This window comes from Cibotium barometz, chromosome 46 (genome assembly GCF_041138505.1).
Source record: "Cibotium barometz isolate CiBa-2024 chromosome 46, ASM4113850v1, whole genome shotgun sequence".
NCBI classification, from domain to species: domain Eukaryota; kingdom Viridiplantae; phylum Streptophyta; class Polypodiopsida; order Cyatheales; family Cibotiaceae; genus Cibotium; species Cibotium barometz.
In genome coordinates, this window is record NC_141091.1 from 29,974,192 (window position 1) to 29,988,377 (window position 14,186).

The following is a 14,186-nucleotide window of genomic DNA, read 5'->3' on the forward strand; positions in this document are numbered from 1 at the left end:
GAGTTTGTTTTGCCTGTGGTAGCTGGTTTTGATGGTGAAGATTCTTATGCTGATGAACAGGAAAGTGTTATGATACAACAGGTTTTTCTTGATGAAGCTTTCATCAGTTTTTACCCTCAGCAGGAGTTGCTGCACTGGTTCTCTGATATTGGTGCTGATCGTATCAGGGATATTGGGATTGAGATGAGACGGGATGGTGTGTATGTCAGGAGCTTTGTCTCGAGAAGCTCTCGTGTTGTGTTATGGGATATGGGATGGAAGATTATGCCTGTGGAGGATGACAGAGTTTCTTGGATCACCTGGAACAGAGATGTGTTGATTACACTGTATGATGCTCAGAGAATTGATGGAGGGAAACGTGGTCATCGGAGGAAAACATGGTTATATGCTTTCTGCTGATCATAAATGATTCAGCAGGCTAGGGGTTGGGCAAAGTATGTCAGGCTAAAATCTGAGAGGGTTTTTTGGTCAGTGTACATATGGTGCGTGTGGTGTGTGAATAAACTTTGCTCTGAATGCCCTGGCAAGTGTACAGGCTGGGTGGTTTGGCAGAAAGCTGGAATATGCACGTGTTTTCTTTTCCGAGGAGATGCTGGAGTTTGGAGTTTTTATGGCAACTGTGTGGTGTGCAGATGGTTACTAAGCAGAGCACCGACTGGAAAATTGATGGGTAATCATCGTGTTTAGTAAGTTAATGATGCAGCTGACGAGAATGCAGGCAACTCTCGCATTTTTTGGAAGATGCGGCGTGGTGGTATGATCTGGAAAAGTATAAGGAAAAGGGGCTCTTGTAATAGTAGTGGTGGCCATTACTTGGTGGTTTGGAGGCTTTTAAAAATAAAATAAAATATATATAACTTGGCCAATGAAGATAGGCCACTTGGAATAGTAAGGTGGCGGCCAGCTCGTCAGAACGTGGAGGTGTGGCCGCTTCGAGAAGCTTGTGGAGAGCCTGGCTGCAGAAAGGGGTCAAGGCCTTGCAGAAAAAGGACGCCAGGGGAGAGCCGAGCGGCTGCTGTGTGTGTGAAGTGCCGGCGTCAAAGTAGAAGGGCTCGAGAAGCCGCCCAGGTCTGTAGAGAGGCGCAGCCGACTGGGTAAAAGAAGAGGCGCTGCAAAGATCGCTTCGAGGACCACCTTGTGAAGTGGCCGCCTAGTGCCAAGGTCGCTGGACAGTGAGAGGCGCAGAGAGGACGAGTGGCCTTGCGAAGTGGCTGTAGCAGTAGGTCCGCCTGGTAACTGGAGCAACAAAGAGGAGGTAAAGGCTGGCGACCTGATGAAGTGTTTGTAAAGAAAGGTGAGAAGGCCGCCTGGTTGATGTGCAGCTAAGGTGGAGACAACTGGGTGGGCATGTAAAAAATGAAGAGGGCCGCCGTGTGCCAGACAGGCGTTTGGAGACCAACGTGGAACAGTCCACGTGTGAAGGGCTGGAGTGTAGCCATATATGCGAAGAGAACCAAAGTGAACTAGCCGCCGGATAAAGGAAAATACAGAGGCTGGTAGGGGCCTTGTGTGTTGGTTATAAGTGGGCTGGAGTACAGCCGGGTGAACAGAGAAAGAAGCTGCAGGTCTCTTGGGTGATGTCTAGTGTGGGCATCTGATTGAAGCGGCAAGAGAGGGCTGCTGTGAGGAAGGGTATGTGAGATGTGGCTTTGGGCTAGATATCTGTGATGCTGCGGTGAGCAGTGGGTTGTGGTGTTGAGGATTGTGCGAGGCTCTGGGGTTGGTGAGACTGCTGGTCACGACATACAGAGAGTGGGAGCTGTTGAGTGAAGGTTGCTGGTGTGGGCGCCTTCTGGAGAGAGTAGCTGGTCTTGTGTGGGCGGTGATTGCAGGCAGTGCGTGGATGCTGACCAGAGAGGGAGCCTTGGGTTTTTTGTGTGTGTTTGGGATGCAGAAGTGGTGCTGATATGTGGGCTGGAGACAGTGGGGCTCGCCTACGACAATTGGCAGATAGCAGCAGACAGAGAGTAGCCGGGCTACAGAGAAAGTGAAGAAGGGTTGCTGGTGTGGGCGCCCTCTGGAAATTACAGGTACCAGGAAACAGAGGCTTGGTCGTCAGACGCAAGGGTGTATTCCCTTGGCAGTAAATCCTGGCCAGAGTCCTGGTCTTTGGTGTATTTGCTGAGTTTGTACAGTGTGTATGGTGCTGTGTGTTTTGTGGAAATAATCATCTGTCCTTCATGGTTTTGAGCTGTCTTATGGTGTGGGTGGGTGGCGAATGTTGAGAGAGTGTTCCAGCCGCGGTGGCTGGTGGTGCCCCGTTCGTGGTAGTTTTTCCAAGTTTGGGAGGTGGAAGAGCTATAGAGGCAGGTATTTCTTTCTTTTTTTCACCTCACACCGTACTCCCTATCGTAATTGTATTTTGCCTTTGTTGCATAAAAAAGATTAGTAGTTTGGGTGCAGTTGTGTACAAAATCTTGGACTCCTATATCTCCAAAGTTGATTTAGCAAAGCGGTCCGATGTTTGATTTAAGGTAAATTCGATCCTTGTATTTTGTGGTGTGATTTTATGCTTGGCGGTTTGAGGGCCTGTTTTTAATTTGTTGCCTTTCAATCCATGGTAAGAGGATTGTATGGTGAGAGGGCTCTCGTAACCTTAAGACCATGTGTATACCGACAACAAAATCAAGCTTATATTGTCTCTCTAAGTTCTTCTCCAAGTTTGGTGTGCATCTATTTGTGTTATGCTAGTCTCCTCCCCACACACAATATCATATGTTATGAGTGTTTGTTGAGGGTGTGTGTGCCTTTTGATTGATGTATATGGTTAGCTTGTATTGATTGGCTACAAGGAAAGATCTTTGGTATCCTAGTTCATACACATAACTAGGTGGTGCCTCTTTTCTTGTTGAGTGTGTGGTTTTGGGGTTCTTATATTTGTGTTGCGTTGTGCCCCAAGCCCATTGAGCAACACGGGAGCCTTGAGGAGTGCTTAGAGGCGGCTCTTCTTGTTGCCTGCCTCGGACTCCCCTAATTTTTGGTGGAGTGCTTAGACATGCTTGAGTTGGTCCTACGAAGAGATGCTTCCACTTGGTTTCAATCTCTACCTGCACATGCACGAGTAGATTAAAAGGGGGTCATACAACTTTTTAGAGACAATTACTTCACTCCTTTGAACACACAAAAGCTATGGCAAGAAATAGTTGCTCATAAGCAAAAGGATCTAGAGGACTACTTGAGTTATAAGCAAGAATTCTTACGTCTTTGGACTCTTTGGTTGCGTAGTCTTCCTAACCCTAGAGATGGTGCAGAATTCTTGAAGAAGGAGAGATTTATTGCAGGGATGTACCCATCACTAAAATTGCAAGTAGAGTCAGGAGAGCCCACAACATTTGATGTTGCTTCGGCTAGGGCTACCAAGAAACTTTGAAAGATGAGGTGTATGCTAGGGGGGCTTTATCTTTGATGATTCAAAGCCTAGGGAAGAGGTATAGTCTTGCACTCGTAGAGAATTACCCGAGGTCACAGTCGAGGTGATAGAAAAGTTAAATGAGTCTTTAAATAACTTGTCTATCCACCTTGCACAAGTTGTGGAACAGAAGGGCCAAGCCAAAGGGTTAAAGAACGAGAGCCACGACCTAGGTGACTCTTACAATGTTGGAATTGCAGAGAGTCAGGGCATGGGATGTATAATTGTCCTTGGCCTCATGGGGAGCTAGGGAAGCCTAACATGAATTATCTAGTGATGAATGCAGGTGAAGGCACTAGTCAACAACAATCGATGATTTTGCAAAGGCCCAATACAACAAGACCACCTCCACGAGGAATGGAAGGAATGCTACCCTTGCCAGACCCAAATGTACATGTGGTGGAGGTAACAAAGGCCAAGGAGGTAGACATTGAAGCAAATGGTATCAAACAAGGGCATGGAAAATAGAAGGAAAAGGAGGGTGTGGCATCACAAAGGGACCATGGATGAAGAAAGAAAGTGAAGGAAAACAAGGAAGTCAAGAGGAGATGACATCGTATAAACCTCTCCAAGATTTCCCCCTTGGACATGGTATGGCTCCATACAAGCTTTTGGAAGACATGAGAGGTAAGGGTCCTGATATCTCATGGCCTCAATTTCTAGCCTTATGTCTACAAGTTAGGAGAGAATTAACAAAGGCCGTGAGCACTAGGATAAAAACAAAAGAGAATGTGCCTGTTGTAAAAATTTCACAAGCCGATATGGATGAGGACATTACACCTATATTAGATTGCTACATCAAGGGAAGGCTAGTTAAGAAGGGTCTAGTAGATGGGGGTGCACAAATTTGCATCATGACAGAGGACCTTATGCAAAGACTAGGCATGCATATTCATGAAACACATGAAATTAATGTGAAAATGGCAAACAATAGCAAAGCAAAGTGTCTTGGGATTTGTAAGAATGTTTCTATGGAAGTTTTTGGCATTAAGAAGGTTGTTGATTTTTATGTTATGTCTACCAAGGGAAGTGGTTATCGATTTATCCTAGGTAGACCATGGCTAATGAGAATGCAAGCTTTGCAGGATTGGGAAAATGGAAAGTTAATTTGCAGGAATGAAAATCGTAAGAAGATTATCTTTGACATGAAGGAGCAACGACGAGAGGAGATAAATGAAGAATCTTCTGAAGGTGAAACAAAGGAGGATTGGACCGGATGACACCTCAGAGGAAGAAAGCGGCAGTATCACTACGGAAGAGGAGTCTTCCATTGAAGTCATGGGGGTAAGATTCAGAGCAAAATACAAAGAGACACCCTATCAAGGTTTGGAGGAGGTAGGCTCTCAAGAAGACCACATTGTGCATGATGAAGAAATGTTTGATGCTATGCTCTCAAAAAAGACAAAGAGACACCCTATCAAGGTTTGGAGGAGGTAGGCTCTCAAGAAGACCAAATTGTGCATGATGAAGAAATGTTTGATGCTATGCTCTCAAAAAAGCTTACATCGAAGGAAGGAGAGGAGTTTAAATGTGTACTAAGGATTTCCTAAGTTTTTTGCTAAAGATTACACAAATGTGCATGGCGTAGAGGCCATTCAACACAAGATTGAGCTAAAGCTAGAAGCCAAACCTAAGGCACAAAAGCTACGAAGACTAGGAGTCATCAAGGAGCAAGCACTACTCAAAGAGGTGAGGAAGCTTCTAGCAACGGGATTCATATATCTTGTAGAAAATTTAGAATGGGTCTCTCCCGTCGTGGTCACTCCCAAGAGGAACGGCAAATGGAGGGTGTGCGTGGACTATCGTCCACTCAACGAGGCGACAAAAAGGGACCACTTTGCTCTCCCATTTCAAGATGAGATCCTAAATGAGGTAGCAGGTCATGAGAAGTATACGATTTGTGATGGCTACTCTGGTTACTTTCAAATTGGGATTGCATTTGGAGGATTAATTGAAAATAACTTTCATCACTCCTTGGGATTGTTATGCTTTCAGAGTCATGCCATTTGGTTTGACCAATGCTCCAGCAACATTTCAATGTTTCATGAACATGGTGTTTCAAGCATTCTTTGGGAAATTCATTAGAGTGTTCATAGATGATTTTTGCATCTATAGCTCTAAGTCATTGCATGTGCAGAGGGTGGAAGAAGGCTTGAAGAAACTCTACGACATGGGGGGCCAACTCAATCCCGACAAATGTCATATCGGTGAGGATGAAGTAATCTTGCTTGGTCATAAGGTTTCTTCCAAATGCATTGAGGTGGATCCTACAAAGGCAAAGGGTCTTATCAATCTACCATCTCCAAAGAGTCTCAAGGAGGCCATCTCATTCATTTAAAAGGTGAAGTACATGTCACACTTCATTCACTTAGCCTCAGAGTTACTTCACCCCTTGTAAAAATTGACTGAACAAGTAGAGTTTGCATAATGAGCTTGAGGAGTACTTTTGTAACATTAAAGTCATTTTGTCAAAGCTACCAACACTCATGCCTCCTTGTTGGGAGTACACTTTCTTCGTTAGCTCTAGTGTTGGAAAGGAAATACTGGGTACAGTTTTGTTGCAGCAAGATCCCCACAGTACTAGGATGCGGCCCATCTACTTTGTTAGTAGGGTCATGAATGTCTTGGAGAAAGCCTACACGGAAGCGGAACTCATGATGCTTGCTCTCATCTTTGTGGTGAGAAAATTTAGATCCTACTTGTTACTAAAACCTTTTGTAATTCTCATTGTAGAAAATTTGTTTCCTTGGGTGTCGTCTCAAATGACTCTCAGCGCTAGAATCACAAAGTGGGTTATGGATATAAGGTCCCTCCCAAGCCATGTATGTATGTGTCTCTTTTAATATAGAATTCAATAAGGAAAGAGAGTGTAATTAGAGAAGAGTGACAACAAGGCTAGAAACATTAGGAAAGTGTTGGAATAAAAATATTAGCTCCAAAAATCCTAAAAGAAATAAGAACATAAGAATAGTTCTATTAAGAGATAAGTATCCCCAAAAATAGAATTTTGAATTTAGGTGATAAGAGGTCATATTTAGAGTACTTCTACACATTTAGAGTCCATGCATACTAAAAATATGGAAAAACAACGCGTTTCTAAAGATGGCGCGTTTGTGGCTATATATAAACGTTTTTGCCTATTCTGCCCGCGATGGCTCTTGTAGACCAGATGTCTTCCCATTCTTTTGACTGGCTATATGACCATATTCAGAGGTTTTTATTAGAGAGTTATGGCCGAAACAATTTGCTGTTTCTGTCAGGGTCTCTACACAGAGAAAACTGTGAGAAGGCAGCAAGTAGCCTCAAGGTAATCCTAGAGATTGAGATGTATATATCCCTTCATTCTTATCTAATATCTTAGAAAAGAAGCTTAGATTGCTATGGTCTTTCGGGAGAAGAAACCAAAAACTCCATAGCTTTTCTTTTAGAGAAAGAATAGTATGCCGTAGTCCTGTAAGAGAAGGCTATTTTGCCATAGACCTTAGAAAGAGAGAAGAGTCACAGTACGAGTAAGAGGAGATAAAGCTTGAGGATAATTAGATGATTTCAATCGTAAGACAAGGTATTAGAAGACTCCATTCTCTTATGTCAAGTTCTAAAGCTCTTGTTAACGAGCAAAGGCAATGATAAACGAAAAATTTCTATAAGGTATATACATATTTTGTTTTTCAATTATATATCATTCTTAGGGGTTGAGATATGGCCCCGGCTTCTCTATTAGTTGTTAATAGTGATCTATTTGATTGATTTACTATTTAAAGTTTGTATTCTTTTAAGCAATAGCATATGCCTTAATAAAGAATGTCTTATCGCAATCTCAAGTTGAAATGCTAAAATCTTTGTGAAAAGGATTGTTTTTTTAAAGAAGGCGACGTGGATCCTAGTCCTATGGTTTAGTGAGTAAATGGATTGTTATCTTGGTTAAATTAAGGTACGAGTATAACTTCTCCCTGCCTTGACACTGCCCCGTTCTTGTGCTTGTGTAGCCGGACGGCGGAGATGTTAGTAAGGCCCGGAGTTGGCCCATGGTATCCCTCATACCATTGGGAGAATGAGGTTTGCCGATTAAGGCGAGTGATTGTGATGCTGCCTAGTTCTGAGGGCCCAGGCTAGTGCGGTGAATTAGCCCACCCTAGTGCACAGACATCCCTCTGAGGGGTGGGAGTATCGAGCGATGGAGCCTGAGAGGGCAACATGCCGGCTTGAGTTCTCGTCGCCAGCGACGACCGACAATGAGGTGTATGGTCTCGTAGGGTTTTGCCTAGCATGTAGAGGCTGGAAGGCCGAATTCTAGATCATCGGCGGTATAAAGGAAAAGAATAAGAGAGCCGGTTTGGCTTGTATGGAATTGATTCATGTATAAACTTTTTTTATAAATCTTGTCTTTGGCATTATTGTATTGTGTAAAAAGGCTGTTTTAACAAACCTTGTGAAAAGGGCCTTAATTAAGGAACATGCTTATTTATGTCAAACAGTGTGGTAGGATTCATTAGAAAATAAATTAACGCGTGAGTAGGGTGGAAAGTGGGAGGATGGAATGCCCCAACGACACCATCCTACGGACGGGTGGACCCGATTAGTCGGGTAGCTTTCCAACAGATTAAGTGAAAGCCCTACGCTAGATAAATAGGTTCTTGGGTAACTCTATTCTAGAAGACTAGGCCAGCGGTTGTGCCTTGCATGGATGAGGAAAAAAGCGTTGCCTCTAGAAATCAAGTCTTGTAGTTGCCCAATATATGATCAATTACCCTATGGGTGATTTGATTTTTAGAAGACCACGTTCCCTCTTGGGGGATAGAACTAGGTCTTACCTATGAATCGTATCCTTGAATCTCTATATGGTCAAGGTGTCGATGAGTAGGAAATTTTCTCTAAGATAAGACTTAGTGGACTATCTTAAGTGTTTTCCCTATTTTTGGAAGGGAGGAACCTTACGATGGAATTGCAAGAATTCCAATACTCTTTCAAGGTAGAAGATAGTGTGCATGCACAATTGGCAGGGATTCTCACTTATAGAGTGCATGAAAAGGAGATTAAGGTGCCTGAAGTAAAGACCCTACCATTGTCACCACCCAAAACTATACCTAATGCATTCACCTTGTTCTTTGATGGAGATTTTAGAAAAGCCACAAGTAAAGCAGGGGGAGGGCTGGTGCTGCTCAACCCAAGTGGAGAGGTGGTTATGAAGGAGAAGGACAACTTGCAAAGTTCTACTAGCAGCAAGCAGAGTACGACATACTACTTCATGGCTTCTTGAAGGTGTGCATCAATCAAGGGATACAACATCTCCTCGTAAAAGGGGATGCACTTCTTATTGTAAGGCAAATTTTAGGCATTTGGGCATGCAAGAATGAAAGATTAAGGCAAAAGTTTCATGCTATCCGTAGGTTGTTTAATCAATTTGAGGAGGTAAAATTGTATCATATTCCTAGGAAACAAAATGAGGATGCTGATCTACTTGCACAACAAGCTGTTGCATGTGTTAAGAAGGAAAAACAAGTAGTCTTGGGCTGCAGCGGCTATTAACCAACCACGGTACCAAAGAATGGAGACACTGGCTCCCATAGTGAGCTACATCTTAGAAGGTGAATTCCCACAAGACTTCACAAGGACACAAAAGAAGAGGCTCATGAAGAGGGCAAGTTCTTTCTTGTTCTTAGAAGGTGCCCTCTACCAAAAAGGAAAAGATCAAGTGTGCAGAAGAGTACCAACAACCAAGGAGATTCCAGCCATTTTAGAAGGTTTGCATGAAGAAGCATGTGGTGGCCATTTTGCTCAAGAACTAAAGATTTTGCTTGCTGGGTATGTTTGGCCAAGCTTACATGTGGATGTCCAACATTGGTGTAGGAGCTATCATAACTGCCAAGTCAATGGTAATAAGAGGTTGCTACATGGTCCACGCCAATTAGTCATTGAGTGGTCCATTTGAAAAATGGGGCATTGATGCTATGGGTCCACTACCTAGAACTAAAAATGGAAAATTGTACATCTTAGTGGCCATAGACTACATGACTAGGTGGGTGGATGCTCAAAGTGTGGCAAGGGTGAATGAAAAGACTGTAAGCAAATTTGTTTACACTCATATATGTTGCATATTTGGCACACCCTTGGAGATTTTTTCTGACAATGGTCCAGGTTTTAGAAAAGGTTTGCTCACCAAAGTTTGTGAAGAGCTTCATATTTCACATCGTCATAGCACACCCTACTATCCCCAATCAAATGGGTTAGTAGAGAAGGCTAATGGTGTCATTGCAGGAATCATAAGGAAGATGGTGAAGAACAAGGCAAAGCTTTGGGACGAGTTCCTTGATGGAGCACTATGGGCATACCGGACTACCTACCAAGAAGCAACGGGGTTTACGCCCTTTCACTTGGTTTATGGTCAAGAAGCATTGCAGCCTATTGAGCTCAACATTCCAACAATGCGGCTACATGGAAAAGGTGGACTAGGAGATCAAGATGCATGGGTGGATCGACTTCTCACTTTAGTTGAGCTAGAGTGGAAAAGAGAAGCTGCATACGAGTGTTATAGAAGAAAAGCCATGTAAGCAGCGGAGAAGTTCAATGCAACTTTAAAAGATAAGGGCATCAAAGAAGAAGATCTTGTGCTAAGGTATGACAATCGACTTGATAACCGGTTTGATGCCAAGTTTGAAACTAGATGGCAGGGACCATACATTGTCAAGAAGGTTTTCAACTCTAGCTATTATCAGCTCATGGATTTAGATGGCAAAGAACATTCTCAAGCCATACTTGAGTCGCATTCTATCGACAGACTTACAAAAGCAACCACTAAAAGGAGATAAAAGGGCATGTAAGTTCAGTTGTTTGAGTGATGTCTGTGGTGCAAAACACGAGGAACATAAGAAAGATGGACAAGAGAACTACATTACACCACTTTCTGTAGAAGGCCTACTTTATGATGGTACATGAATATACCATCATCTAGGGGGAGGGCTAAATGATAGCCGTTTTTTCGACTAATCACATTACCATAGGGAGCTACCTCGGCCAAGGAAAATCACATAAGCTCTTTGTCATAAATACCTTTTCACTGTAAATAGGCGTGTGTGCGTTAGGGACTTTACCCATATCTTCTATATATTTTTATATTATTAAAAAAAAAGTTTTTGCTAGCTACTTATCAAAAATAAATTAAATTATTATGGCCCATTTTGTGTAAATATTTCATTTCATATAAGGGCCTAAATATGGGGGTCTCTATTTTCTCTAATTATGTAAATACTTCATTAGGTGTGTGTATTACAAAACCTAAGTATTTTTTTTATTTTTTATTTTTTTTCTTCATAATACTTTTGGACCATCATTATACATATGCTTCAACTTCACCATGCATAAGTAAATCCTATGCCCTCACATTTCTACCCACACCGTGTAGAAAGCCTAAATAAATAAATAATCTACTACCTAAATCACTTTTTCCCTTAGACTATTTCATCTTTTATTCTCTCATCTACCCTAAAATAATGAGGGTCTCCCTCCCTTTTGACTTCCGTAGTATAGTATTTTTTTTCATATATCAATTATTTTTGTATATTTTATTTTAGTATTTTTATTCACAATTAGATCTTTTTGTTTATTTTATTTTCCTATCATAATAACCATATTAGCATGATATGTTGACTAGTTAAAGTACTAGCGTGTTTTTTTCTTATTATGTAAATCCTTCTATAAAGTGGAAAAAATCTCCTCCATGCAAGTGTCCACATACACTTGAGTCTCTAAGGTCAGGATATGATGTATTGGGGGCTCACTCTTAGAGCTATCAAGAGATTCCACCCATGGGGACCCACACAAAGATTTTAAAAATTCAAAAAATACATGATTCTGCTGAAATTTTTGCGCCCACTTCCACTCCGAATTTGGACTGGTCATCAAGAGACAAAAGTTAGCTCCTGAGCTCAATAATATTCTCACATTTTTTGAGAACTATTGGAGCTAATGGCGGTGAGATATGAATTTTTTATTGGACCCCAGTCTGCCCACTTTTCGACAAGGTACACCTAGTCTCTTCTCACCTCCCTTACACATTCATCACCTACACACTTACTCATTCCTTTCTCACTCAATCAAACCTGCAAACTTCATGTCCTCTCTCACCCTCTTCACCTTTGCCCTCTCCTTCCATCTCCATTTGCTCTCATATCTACTCTACACCCATACCTCATCTCCATTTCTCTCCGTACCACTCCCATATTACTAAATTATTTTTCCAATCTCAAAAAATACATAAAAATCCAACATGACTAGATCATAATAACCTCTGCAAATATGGGGTTTTCATCTATAAAAACCCCCATGTTCTTCACCTCAATCAACTTTTGTGGCATCGAATGCAATCGGCGATTAACTTAAAGATCTACACATGGGTGAGTCCAAGCTTCTTTGACCTTTCAACCACACAAAGGATCTTTCCAAATCTTTACTCCTCTCACTCAACCTCTCAGCCCTTCTCACCCATTTGTACATTGTACTACTAACCTTTTATAGTAATTACTAACTACTAACAACTAAACATATGTAAATAAGCACCCACTCTACTACTTTTTGAGTAGGCATTACTACAAGTTATTTGCTCAAACCTCTACATCACACTCTCCACTCACCTTCAATAATTCTCTCACTTTGAGCCCACATCCATGAGACTCAAGGGATTAGAAGAGGCTCACTCTCATTTCAAAATAAAAAACCCATAATCTATGATTTCTCATAATAAAATTGATTAGGCTTAATCCTAATTGGGGCTTCTCAAACCTATAAATAGAGCCCCTCCATTCCTTGTGAAGGGGGATTACACACATTGGACACCACTCCCAACTCTAGTGTGTAAGGAGATAGTGAACTTGTGAGCTCTCTCTATACATCAATACCTTTGATTGCATAGAGAAGCTTGAAGCTAGCTATGTCATTGTGTGAGGGCTTAAGTGATGCCATACTCCCTATCATAACTGTATCTTGCCTTTGTTGCATAAATAAGCTTAGTAGTTTGGGTGCAATTGTGTACAAAATCTTGGACTCTTACATCTCCAAAGTTGATTTAGCAAAGCGGTCCGATGTTTGATTTAAGGTAAATTCGATCCTTGTATTTTGTGGTGTGATTTTATGCTTGGCGGCTTGAGGGCTTGTTTTTGATTTGTTGCCTTTCAATCCATGGTAAGAGGGTTGTATGGTGAGAGGGCTCGCGTAACCTTAAGACCATGTGTATACCGACAAACAAAATCAAACTTATATTGTCTCTCTAAGTTCTTCTATTGTCTCCAAGTTTGGTGTGCATCTATTTGTGTTATGCTAGTCTCCTCCACACACAATATCATATGTTATGAGTGTTTGTGAGGGTGTGTGTGCCTTTTGATTAATGTATATGGTTAGCTTGTATTGATTGGCTATAAGGAAAGATCTTTGGTGTCCTAGTTCACACACATAACTAGGTGGTGCTCCTTTTCTTGTTGAGTGTGTGGTTTTGGGGGTTCTTATGTTTGTGTTGCGTTGTGCCCCAAGCCCATTGAGCAACACAGGGGGAGCCTTGAGGAGTGCTTAGAGCCGCTCTTCTTGTTGCCTGCCCCGGACTGCCCCACTAGCTTGGCCCCTATTAACAAATCTACATCATCGTTTGCTAGCAGCTTGTCGTTCGCGGGTTGGCCTTCCATGGTGAAGGCAACTGGGGGTGATGCTTGCCTACACAAAACTTGTAAAAATAACATTTAATTTTAATTTTATCTGAATTTGAAAAATATAGAAACAAGTACTTGACCAAGATTTCAATTCAGATCTCGGGAGAGAAGATCATCCCTTTTTAATGTACTCTTAATTGGTGCAAACAACAGGTACAAGTGGGGCAACCAACCGATATAAATGTGGCAGCATGGTAATCAATTGAAAAATCACCATTCCGATGGCCTTCCATGGTGAAGGCAACGGGGGTTGATACTTGCCTACACAAAACATAGGTCATTGAAGTACTCTACGAGAACATCTTCAATCAGCAGCCTCCTAGAGATAGAGAGCAAGGCTGTCCTATTCCACCTTACAGATAGGATCCAATTCTCACATATAGACCTACACACCCACTCTGGAACGGGTGCTTGGGAACACATAACTCAACACAATTCTGTGCCTTCCTTATCTCCTTCAGAATGTAGAAGTTCTATGAGAATCTCCTTGTTCTGGCCTGCTTAAGAATATGAATAGGTTTTCCTTCCCTTCGCTTCTTCTGAGAGGCAGCCTTTGCTACCAATCCAGGCCCCTTACCCTATCTCCTTCAGTGGCCTTTGTTCTCACCACCATGATCTACCAATCAGCCATTGTCCCTGTTCCTAGGTGCAATGATTATTCCTAAGAGTTATGAGAAGATTATTTTGATAGAGAAGTCTACTGCCTTAGAAATTTTTGGATGCTACTATGGTTATGCCGGCAACCGAAGGGGTTACTTTCATACATATGCTACAGTAGCATTGTCTCTAGGCATAGAGAACCCAGAGGAACTAGAAGAGTATGGTAAACACCGTTTTCTAAGGTATAAACGAAAGCTAGATTCACGAAAATTGCCAAAGTCATTAGAATGGAAAGATACATTGTAAAAGACTTATGTGTTACATCTATCTGTCCAATGATGATTAATAAAAATCTTTTGTTCTCTCCATTTGTTTTGTGCTTCTATGGCATCTGAGTTTTTAAATGCTTCGGAATGCTTCAATCTCTTCCTTTCCATATGTCTGAGTGTCTGCATCAGTTTGGATGACCTCAAGGTTTCTTTTTT